The sequence below is a fragment of the Cavia porcellus genome, unplaced genomic scaffold (genome assembly GCF_034190915.1).
Source record: "Cavia porcellus strain 051 isolate PalLab524CR breed Dunkin Hartley unplaced genomic scaffold, mCavPor4.1 scaffold_1, whole genome shotgun sequence".
In the NCBI taxonomy this organism is placed as follows: Eukaryota; Metazoa; Chordata; class Mammalia; order Rodentia; family Caviidae; genus Cavia; species Cavia porcellus.
The window spans coordinates 81,899,692-81,911,751 of record NW_026947484.1 but is presented as its reverse complement, the minus strand read 5'-3'; the positions used below and the strand labels follow the sequence as shown (position 1 = coordinate 81,911,751).

Below are 12,060 nucleotides of genomic sequence, written 5' to 3'. Positions count from 1 at the left end.
CACTGTAAAAGATTTAATAGGAGCATTATTGTTTTTTTAATAATCCATTTATTAGAAGTAATATTTTCTTTCTAGTTCTCCATGAGCATTCTTGTTTTATTAACCTGGTTTTTTTATGGTACTGGAGACTGAATGTGGGGTGCTCTACCAATGATCTAAGTCCCTTTCTATACTTTTAATTTTGAGACAGCTTCAGTCTAAGCCACCAAATATTTCCACAGCTATAAATTGCCAAGGCAAATGTGTAGTTTTCAGTCAAAATTTATAAACAAAATCAGAATACTAGGCACTGTAATGAGATCTCACAAAAGAATAGGTAGCAAAAACCAACCACAAAAGCTTCATGTATTAGAACAACAAGAAATATCATATAAAATAACTGATTTTAGTGTTTAGATAGTGTTATAAAAAAATTGAAAACATCTACAGGGAACCTAGAAATAAAGGGATTATTGAAATTAAAATGCAATCAATTGATTAAGGAGCAGATTAGACATGGGTGAAGAGAATCAGTGAGCTAGAATATAGGTTGGAAAATTTTCTTTAGATTGCAATACAGACACACATGATGGAAAATATGAAAAAGAAGGTAAGAGATTGGTGGACACAATAAGACAATTTAATGTGTATCTATTTGGAATAATAGGAGATGGCAGAGAAGAAACAGTACTTGAAGGTATATAATGTCTGAGAACTTTCCAGAATATTTGAAAGATACAAATTTTCACATGGAAGTGTACCAATGAAAGTGTATCTCAAGCAAGAAGGAAGGAAGAAAGGAAAGAAGGAAAGAGTCCACATTTTGGAAGCTTAATTATGAAATGGAATAACATAATAAAAAAGTAGATCGCAATCAGTCACTGAGGAAAATAAAACTTATTAAGGAGCAAAAACTATATGATTTTACTTAAGGGTAGATTGTTACAGTCTTAGAGTATCCCCAGAACCTGTAAAATTAACATCAGATACTTGCAGAATCAGTGATGCACTTCTGCATTCTTTTGAACACTATTAAAAACTGCAAAGACAGTGTAAAATTCCTTATTTTACAAATGAGCAAAGTCCCACTCAGAACTAGTGAGTGAGGATGTGAGGAATCCAGGACTAGAGCTTGAATCTCAACTCACAGAACAGTAGCTGTGACTGCTGCTGTGTCTCCTGTGCTGATAGTTCTTCAAAATAAAGATCGGCAACAAAGAAAAACAAAGCATGAAGAAAGTACAGGTTTAGTTTATTAGAATTTTGTGCTTATGTTTCATACATGGAACTTAGTTAACTGAACGCATTCTTAGCGCAGTGTCTTTTCTGTAGGAAAGAAACTGCTCACTTTTTAAAACAGTGGGCAAGAGGATGTATTCTTCTTTGCTTCCTTTTAGTTTGTGAGAAATCCTGAGGGTAGAGTGAAAAAAGTTTGAGAAAATATGAGTCATTTTGTAGAAGAATGCATAGTAACAAGAGGTAGGGAAATTTCAGCATGCAGAATGACGTTGCTGAGAAATACACAGGGAAAATACAGGTGCCAAACCGTGGTGTGTATATATACCTGAGTCACTGGGTTTACAAATCAGTTCACAAAACTGCAGAAAAAGAATTTGATCTGTCTTGCTTTGGTTCACTTATTTAGACCTGACATGGTTTGTTTTCTAAAGAGTTTATACCCTAGACCCCAAAAGGAAGACAATTTGCAAGTACAGAAAGTGCCGATACATCAAAATATATCATCTCTTTATATTCATGAAAAAGTAGTACTGTATGTAAATGCATGTGTGTATAAAAATATTCTTTCCAGATCTTGACCAGTTCACCACAATTGTATGCCAATAGATTTCAGAACATTTGTATTTGGCGACAGTACAGTACAATGAAATCATATTGCTTAACTGGAGACATACTAGCCAGATTCCAACACCAAAAGTTATTTGGACAATTTAATAGATTATAATTCCAAGTCCTAATTAGGATAGTTCTTTGGGCAGTACCCCAAATTCTGTTAGTTTGTTGTTCATTTTTTAAGAGAAGCCTGAGATTTTTTGATAGCAAAGGGTTGGATTTTTAAACTTATCTTCAAAATAGAATGGAATATCTTTAAATTGATTCAGTTGTAGAGTGCACTTGTTTGAGCATGGCACATTCCTCAAACTACAAAATATTAATAAGCAGTATTTTATTCCAGATAACACAGATATATAAATCAAGCTAGTGGAAGTATCCCTCACTTTCATTCCTGTTATAAGTGATGCAACAAGACACAGTATCTGGAATTGATCCTGTGATCCAGAACACTATAGTTGAAGAAAACTTTAGAAAACAACATGGAATAATAAGAGGAGTTACTAAAAAGACGAGGCAAGTGTTTATGGAAGTGCATAAAGAAAGATTGTAGTCTCTAAGAATTAGGAAGGAAGGAAGGAAGCTTAAAGCAGCAGATAGGAAAACTTTGCATTGGTTAAAGAGAAATGTATCAGTTTTGCTTAAAAATAATTTTTTAAAAAAGTTTGAGTTTTCTCTTCAGTAATGGAATCAAACTGCTAGTTAGTAAAGTATTTGCAGCTTTATAAAGACTAAAGATAGGTTTCAAAGATGTACTCTGTTTTTCCCAGATTTTTATTTTCAAACTTCTGACCCCTAACATAAAGAATTATCTTTGTGTTTAAAAAAAAGAGTAATTAGCTAACTAAACTAACTGAATAGTTTAATCAGCCTTTGATGTCACAGGTAGAACCCTTATATCATCTGGTTTATCAAGTGTTTATCATAAATTGCACAAGACAAATAATTTGTAAAATTATATATCATTTGAACAATGTAACTAAGAAAATTAATAAGGATAATTTTTATTAGTTCACAATAATTCAACAGTAACTTAATTAAACTTTATGAATTTATGTGTCTCAGGTACTTTTATCATTGCTAGGACAAGATACCTGACTCCTACAAGTTAAGGGAGGAAAGGTTTATTTAGCCCCCAGTTTATAGAAGTTGCAGTCCACAGTTGGCTGGCTCGAAGGCAGGGCAGCACAGCAAAGGAGCATCACAGAGGAGAAACAGATCATGGTATGGCAGGGCAGGCAGAAGGCAGCAAGCAGCAAGCAGTGAAATAGCAGAAGCCTCAATGATAAGCCTGCCTCTTCCTTTTATCCCATCCAGGCTTTTGGGTGGTGCTGTCCACACCCAGGGTAGGCCTTTTCATTAACCACATCTAGATTATGTTAAATCAATCAGTAGATTAATTTAGTAAACACATACCCTTAATCCCAGGATCACAAATCCTGGATATAGCTACCTCCAAAAGTCTCACTTATGATTGTATGAGGCTTTGTGGGGGATATCTAGATACAAGCCATAACAGTATATTAATATTTAAAATTAATGGGGGTGTAAAAAAAACCCTATATTTTTGTTAATCTTTCTTAGAATAGTACTAGGCTCAGTAGTAGAGCATTTGCCTAACATATACAAGGCTATGGATTCAACTTCCAGTACTATAAAATATAAGTAAATAATAAAAATGTTATTGACAATTTTTTCTTAAAACAGAAATACAGTTTGATTGGTTGTTTTATTAATGTTTTCTTCCTTCATTAACAGTGACTTTGCAACTGGATTATAACAGAAGAGTGCCTCAGAAACAAAATTACAATCGTAGGGAAATTTTTTTTCTAAAGTATATTTGCCAACATAATTCAGGTCTGGAGACAAAAAAATACAGATTACACTAGACTGACAGAAGTTAAAGAAAATGTATGCATTAAAACTGAAGAACTATCTATGAGAATGACTAAAATGAGGAAATAAACTATCAAGTATTGGCGAGGATTTGAGATTTCTGGAATTCCTACACATGATTGACAAGAGTACAAATTGTTATATCCACTTTGGAAAATAATGGAAGCTGAACAAATGCATACCTTTGGCCCAGCACTTCTCTTTGAAAGTATATCCCCAACATAAAGGCAAAAAGATTTGCAATATGATGTTCATAGCAGTTAAACTCATATATTTCTAAGCAGGAAATAAGACAAATGTCCATCTACATTACTAAATAAGTTTATTTAGAGGCATTCTAATCTGTAATGAGAATTTAAAAGCTTCAATTATGCGCATCAACAAAAGCATTTCAGAAACATAATGTTGAATGTAGGCAGCAGGACATGAATAGATATGTTATGAATTCATTTGTATGTAGTTTATTACATGTTATTTAAAGATGAGGATATGTTATGAGAAATTCATCCTTATAGCATTTCTTTAATTTTCTGAGCATCATAAAATGTGCTTCCACAAACTAGCCAGTTGCAACATAACTAGGTAATATAATCTTATGGATCACTGTGGTGTATATGGTCAATCATTGACTGAAATATTGTTAAGCATCACAGCTTTTAAAATCCCCTTCTCCAGTCTCGGGGGCGCGCAGTCTCCAAATTGGCTCCTGGAGACTGTGATGCCAGACCTGGCCTAAAATAAAGCCTTTGCTCCCCAAATTTTAATTTCTTGCTTCCTTGGGTTTTATTCCGGGGCCCGAGCTATCACAGTACAATTTGTGTATTTTTGTGCAGTTTTATGTAATTTTATTAATTTAAGGAAGAGACAGTCTATGGATTCTGAAATACATAGATTCCATACTCTTAAGCATGGTGGTTAACAGAACTCATTGACAGAATTAAATAATATAAATTAAATTAATTTTTAAAAATTAAATAGCTTTTTAAATGTTTTTAAAGAAATTAAAGAAGTGTCAACATCTGTTAGGAAATGGTCAGACAGGATAGGAAAGATTTCTCTTTTTTCTTCTGCAAAATATATGCTTCTAATATGCCTCATTTAAAGACAATTTTCTGTCATGACAGAGTTGAAAATTAATCAGGGTAAAAGAATATTTGAGGTATTTTTTAGACTAAGACAGAATCTAGAATCCTCAGAGCAACTTTGTTGTTGTGTTTTGTTGTTGTTAGTGTGTGTGTTGTTAGTGTGTGTGTGTGCTACAGATTTGTAGCACAGGTCCTGTGCCCAGGATCTCACATTTGTCAATCAAGTTCTCTATCACTGTGTTAAAGCCCCAGCCTTTTACCGTAGCTTTCAAAAGAGTTCAGCTGCCCTTCTCATGAGTGGGCAAGAAGTTTTAAAAATAAAAATGCTTTGAATTCTGCAGGAGTTAAATGTTATTGAAAGTCACTGAATATGAACATTATATCTGAGCTAAGGAACCTCTTGTTTTCCTAAGAAGAAATACGAAGAAATACAAGCACACTATCTTATTTCAACCTCTCAACACTGGGTCTATGAGTAGATCTGTGTTTCAGATCTGCTCAGTGAGATGTAAGATGAATTCAATCTGGGACTTAGAAATTTTTCTCCTTGAATAAGAGGCAAGTGAGAAGGAAGTGCTTTTTACTGCTGTAAGGACAGGGCATTCCAGGCTGGTTATCTTTTCCCGTGAAGGAAAAGACCATGGACACTGAGGATGGCAGAGTAGACGTGTGGGAAAAGTCTGAGTCCTTGATGATCCCAGGTTCTTGTGTCTTTGTACTATGGGACCTTCTGACTCAGAACTTGTGAAGTAAACAAGTGTCATTAAGTTTTAAGCCATGTTCAGTTTGGTGTTCTGTTATTGTAGCTAAAAGCTTATCAAATGATACAGATTCTCTATTTCTTTGTCCTAAGTGTAATCTATACTGACATTTTCTAAATTTTGAAATGACAAACAACTATTGTGATATAGTACTGACTTAATAGCTTTAAATAGAGTTAAATTACATTTTTAACATCTAAATAATGTTATATTTTAAAGAAAATGTTACAACAGGATATATAAATTGATGTATAAAAATCAATGAAGTATACTTTATGTGAGAAAGCATAATATGTCTGAAGATAGAAAAGACAAATGGAAAATCCTTTTTGTCAGAACAAGACTAAAACTGCATTTAAAAAAAGAAAATTAAACTTTAGTTAACATTCTGTTTATGCAATGATTTGTTAATCCAAGTTTTGTTATTCTCCAGTATAGTCTTCAAGTAAAAAATCAATATCAACATTTTCAGAATTTAAAAAAGGGGGTGGGGTGGGGATTTAGCTCAACAGTTCAAGCACTTTTCTGATAAGTGTGAGGTCATGAGTTTGATATCTGGTACCAAAAGAAACAAAAACAACACAACTTGTTGCCTAAAAACTACGATGCATTTTTAAATTATGAGGTAGTTTTAAAAAGACAATGAGCCTGCATAGAAGAACTTCTACATTTCAAATTATGACAATTTGTTGACCATAGTTGCTTCAAGATAATCTCCTTTATTCTCAGGCTGATCTTGAATTTGATAACTCTCTTGCCTCAGCCTAATGAGCAGTTGGGATTGTAGCTGTCAACGAACATGTCTGACTCATTATGACAATTTGGCTCAGAAGAATAAAAATACTGTAGTCAATTAAAGTGAGTCAGCCACAACAATAACAAAAGCCTAAATCTATAGTACTGTTCAAAAGACAAAAGGAACTAAAGTTTTTTTCTAATCAAAATATTATTTCAGATTATTTTTATTTAGAATTTAATTATAAATATATGATATATGAAAATTTTTCCTTGTACAAAGGCTGTAGCTATGTTAGTCTCTCCTACGTTTGGTATATGCTTGTTATATAGGAAAAGAAACACAGCTGTTATAGAATAGATTGTTAAAAGTTCTGTAAAACCTTACGGGTATCACAACACCTTCATTGCCACACCTTCCCAAGTTAACTGGTGAGTTAAGAGCTAGAGTCCCTTCCAGTACCTCTATTCAGTTTGTAGTTTCCATGGGCTGAATTAGTTGTGTAAGGTTGGTTTTGAAAGGTTTCTGCCAAAGTATAAATTGCTGAATATTTTGGTAGTGGTCTGACATGGTGGAAGACCAGAAAAAAATAACAACAGCTTGTCTTCCTTCTCCTTCTCCCCTCAGTCCTGAATACAACTTCCTTATTCCCTTTTTGCTCATGAAGAAAACTCCAATAATCTTCTGACACATCACTAACCACCTACCCCAAGCCTCTCAGCCTCTACCTCTGACTAAAGTCCATTTAAACAGCTCCCTTTGCCTGGATGTCAGATGAAAAACCTTGTGAGTTGTGAATTCTTCTTTGCATCTTCAATAAAGGACTGGAAAATCTGACAGGTTCCTTTCTTAATTATTTTTGCTTTTACTCTACCAGCTGTTAAATGAATATCACACCTAGATAAACCATTTAATTTTCTCCCATAAATGGCTGCTCACTAATACCAAGAATTGTGTATGAGGTAATATTAACTTAATTATTATGAAATGTGTAAAAATTAAGGCTTTTCACTCATAAATAATGAGAGTTTCTGGCAATTAAACTGAATATATAGCCTCCTGAAGGCGGAGGTAAGAACTCAAGTGAAACTTTAGCCTGGGCTATGTAGTGAATTTAAAGCCAACCTGGATTAATAGTGACATTGTGCCTTAAAGAAAGAAAGAAAGAAAATAATTATAAACTGTTTAAATAGTATTTATTAAACAACTTCCATTGAGAAAACTAGCACCTAAGAAGCTAAGGTGGTTGAAATGTGAGCACAGCAAACACACAAAACTATGAAGTTCTGTTAAACTCTGTAGGAAAATTTTGAGTCTTTATTAAGAACTCTAGAGAAATAATGAGGAAAACATTCTTAAAATTACATTTTTAGTGTAGTCTCACATGTCCTAATATCGGTAGGAAAAATTTAGACAATCATTTAATTTATGAGTTATATAAAGTGGAAGGGAATGAATATAGACTGGATACTCATTAAAAGTAAGGCAGCCAGTCAAGTTTGTGGTTTTCCTTCTTCTGGTTCATAGCAACAGCAATGGCTAAAGAAGTTACATCAGCAAATGGTGCCTTGCAGCTAGCCTTTCCCTCAGGTTACAGTGAATGTAACTCTGAAAAAGTAGGTAGGATGTTTAATGTTATCTCACTCATATTTGTTTAAATCCGAAAATGATGAAAAGTCTGAATGAAAATATGGGCTTCCCAAGGAAGATTAGAGACACACTAAATGAAGTAATTTAGAATTGTTCTTACTTCTTAGTCCTTTTTCCTAAATGGGACTTGGCCCTGGATTTTAATATGTGACCCAAAACTTGCTAACTTTGTCATCTTGGGTTATTACAGTCTTTCCACATCTTACTTTATTATTTTCATAAATGGAGAAGATAATATTTATCTCACATAGGTATGTGAAGATTACACAGGATAAAGTGGGCTAAATGGCTCACATTTAGTAAAGGGTTAGTGATGGATGAATTCCTTTTAATGACTGCTTATTGTTGGAGACCACTACAAAGCAGCTCTGAGCAGGATTTAAAATTAACTAATTGGCTTTCTATGTTTATCTATCAGTCTGTCCTAGCCTATGCCTCTTGTCTGGCAATAGGAACTGACTCATAGTAAGTGCACCTCTATGAATCACTGGTCCTTGCTGAGGGCTGTAGTGGCCTATGAGGTCAGAGTTAACTCAAAAGGCAATATAAGGCCACATCGGAGGACACCTTGGCTCCTACATCAATGAAGTAAATAGAGACTGCAGCTGAAGGCATCTCATTCTTGCGGTCTCCAACCATAAAAGTCATTATGGAGATAAGGCAGTTCTTTTTTTTTTTTTTCGTACCAAGGATCAAACTCATGACCTCGTGCTTGCCAGGCAGGTGCTTATACCACTAAGCCAAACCCCTGACTCCAATAAGGCAGTTCTTAATTGGCATAAATACTATTTGGAGAAGTCTTTGAAGTGACTCTCAAGGTCGTGCTCATTTCCTGCACTTTCCTCAGTATCCCCTCTCTTTGGAGCTGTAATAAATATGGGCAGCCAAAAGAAGCTCTTTATCTTAGCCCTCGTCTTAGCCAAAGAATCAAGAACTCTGCAGAGGGTTTTGATTCTCCTGGAGCCCTAAAATCTTACCACTTGTTTCATTTATTTAGGCCTTCACTGTACACTCATTTGGGAGATTGGGGATCTAGGCCAGACCCTAGTAACTTATGACTTGCTGTATCTATTGGAATACTTCTGAGTATAGTTGTGCTGTTGCTATTTTTTTCCTCATAATATTCATGGGTTTGGGGTGTGTCACAGTCTCAGGAAAATTAAGTAAAACCCAGAATCATGTTACTAGTCAATGATAATGAATTTTTGAAGCTTGTCAGCCTTTGACAATTTTTGGATTTTACTATTATGCTACATCATGCTCTTTGAAAAATATAAAAACAAAATCCTTCATAAGTACAGCCTAAATTATCAGTAATAATAGCAACATATGTCAGAAGTTTGCTGCAGAAAGAGTGCTTCAAATGTCCAATTCTCCTCTATTTTCCCTCATTATGAGCTTTGCTTGCCTTATAAGGTTTTTCTTAAGAGTTCCTTTGGCAGGCTGAGGTGTAGCTCAGAGGCAGTATTTGCCTAGTATATACAGAGCTCTGGATTTAATTCACAACACTGAAACCCCCCCCCCCAAGCAAAAATTTCCTTTTGTATTTAGATGTTAGCACCAAAACCCTTGAGGGGAGAATCAAATTAGATGTTCTGCCATAATTTCCTGAAGCTCCTGAACCAAGCATCTTTTTGTATTGTTAACAGAATTAAAGTTTCTTTCTATTATTCAAGGAGTTAAATTTTTAGTCTACTTGTTTCTTAAATGTCCCTTCTGCAAATTGTGATACAAAAAGGGAAAGCCTGGCACTCTTAAGTCCCCCAAGTCTTTACAAACTTTGAACTTATTATACAAAAGATACTTTGATTTTTGGCACAATCAGCTATGTACAAGCAAGCAGACAAACCTGCAGATTTACTAACATAAATATTCTTGAACATGTATCTTTTCTTCTCCCAGTGATAACCTCCTCTGCAATATTTCTCTACAACAATTTAGTTCTTTAGTGAAGCTGAATTGTTACAGATGAAGCCTACACACATTCCGGGAAGCTCTCTTTCTGTAACTTTTGGCAGACCTTGGCCAGTAGTGGCAGCTCTCATCCCTCAATTTCCTCTATTACTTTCAGCACTTAGTGAAAGTTTGCCTCCTGATTCCTTCTTTATAAATAAAGAGGACAGAGGTACATTCCAGCTATAGATACATAAGTTAAAAGTGATGGCAAAGCGATAGGCATTCATGTTAGTGAGAAAATTAGACATACCTGTCCTTCCAGCAACCTGAGGCAAAAGAATCAGAAGTTTGAGACCTGCCTAAATGACTCAGTAAGACTATTTAAAAGAATCTGGCGGAGAGGGGTGTAGTTTAAAGTTCTTCTCTGGGTTCAATTCCAGCACCAGAAAAGAAAGCCAAGGCAAGACAAGGCAAAAGAAAAAAAAAAAAAAAAAGAAACAAACAAAAGAAAAGAAAAAAGGGAAGGAAAGGAAATGCAGGATTCTTGCAGAGATGAATGGGGAAAATGTGAAATTTGAGCTGAGCTGAGCAATGCCCAGGCTGAATTCTTATGTGTTTAAGGGAATTGTATAGCTGGGTGACTCAGCTCAAGGACCTCAAACTGAGAATCACAGGATTCTGAAGTTTTCTGATAGATTTTGTGAGAAGAAACCAAAAGAGGATTATCAGGTAATTGAAAGACTAATGGGAGAAGCAATAGGTGGGGATGTTCAGAGTAGCACTGTGACATGCAAAGGTGATTCAAACCGAAGAAGCACAGTGCTGAGGAGTAGGAGTCAAAAAGGTCTACCCACATGTAACCCTGGTCATTCCAGCCACAGTATATACTTCTGGATTTGGTGCCATATTCTTTAATAAAATTGTCTGGCACTTATAATAACTTATGGAAAGATAAAGCAGAGAAGAATGTGAGGAGGAAAATTTGCCAGGAAACAGACTGCAAGGCATTAAAAGAAGAAAGCAGTTTTCAAAGGAAAGTCTCTCAATGTAGAATAGTGATAAAAATTTATGAGATTTTTAGTTTATCAAATTTAGGTTGTCAATTCCACAATTTTTGCAAAAATAGTTCTTATAGTTATCCTCCTTTTACTGAAAACCACTTGTAAATAATTGCTCATAGGTTTGTTTAAGCATTAAGAGTTTGAAGTAGAATGATCAAATTTTTTGTTTTATTGATGGAGGAAAGGAACATTTATTTTAAAGACCATTGTAATCTATTTAGACAGTTTATTCATAAATTTACAAATCACTCAAAAAAAGCAAAATGGAATTATAGTAACAATTATTATCAATTTTTACTTCTATTTGCAATAATGATAATAACAAATTAGTCTAATACTATTTTCAGGAAAAACAAACAAACAAACAAACAAACAGTTTTCTATGTTACAAAATCTATCTTTGTAAAACCTGACCAAAAAATCTCTCACAAGGTTGGTGTTACGCTTACCTTGGAATCTTGTGATTTCTCTGCTTGCTTTTTCCTCTCTGTTCATGGAGCCTGAAGACTTTTTATTACAGAAAGTTTGGCAGAAAATCAAATGGGCTCAAGAGAGAGCTGGACGGGTGAGAGTCTAGCTGTGTTTTAATATCTAAACAGCCAATAAAGTTACATCTTGTCAACATCACTTTCTGACTTCCATATTCATACTGAAATTATTTTATCTTGTGTATTTTCACTTTCGGTCATTGGCTTCTTTATTTGCAACTTTCACTAAGAAGTCAAAGTTCTTTTGTAAAGTCCTTTATAATAAGAGTTACTCCCTATTGCATATCAGAAGTCTGCCACTTATCAGCAAATAAAAGCTCTCAGATATTCCACACATGCCAGTATACCCAACCTGCTTCCTACTCTGCAGTGTTCATTGTCCTTTCATTTGTTCCAAAAAGCTCACAGAATATATCACTTCTGTTATAAAAGCAAATCCTACACTGTAGATACTTTATGAAATTCTAGTCTCTTTCATTTCTTTTGGTATCTGTAATATAACTGTACTAGGAAATAAAGGGACAAAGGGTGCTTTTTTAAAATTTGTATTGTTCTTATGTCCTATGGTCATACATTGGAAGGAAAACTGCTGTTGTGCTTAGAAGGATATGGTGATGAAACTCTTTGTTATATATCCACAGGCCTACCAAGCCTTAA

The 12,060-nt window shown here is 34.5% G+C and overlaps 1 protein-coding gene across 10 annotated transcripts in view; it reads right to left on the bottom strand.

The window, feature by feature from the left end:
- Il33 (interleukin 33) overlaps positions 1–11,759 on the bottom strand; it is a 41,328-nt gene extending 29,569 nt beyond the window's left edge. For 3 of the 10 annotated variants that reach the window (XM_063250911.1, XM_063250878.1, XM_013155100.3), the window contains exon 1: positions 11,365–11,701. The gene's annotated coding sequence lies outside the window, so the exon portion shown is untranslated. Of the gene's footprint in view, positions 1–10,164; positions 11,317–11,364 lie in introns of those variants that run through there. The other 7 variants (XM_063250890.1, XM_013155098.2, XM_063250917.1 and 4 more) reach the window with 4 other exon arrangements.
- Positions 11,760–12,060: the final 301 nt, after the last annotated feature.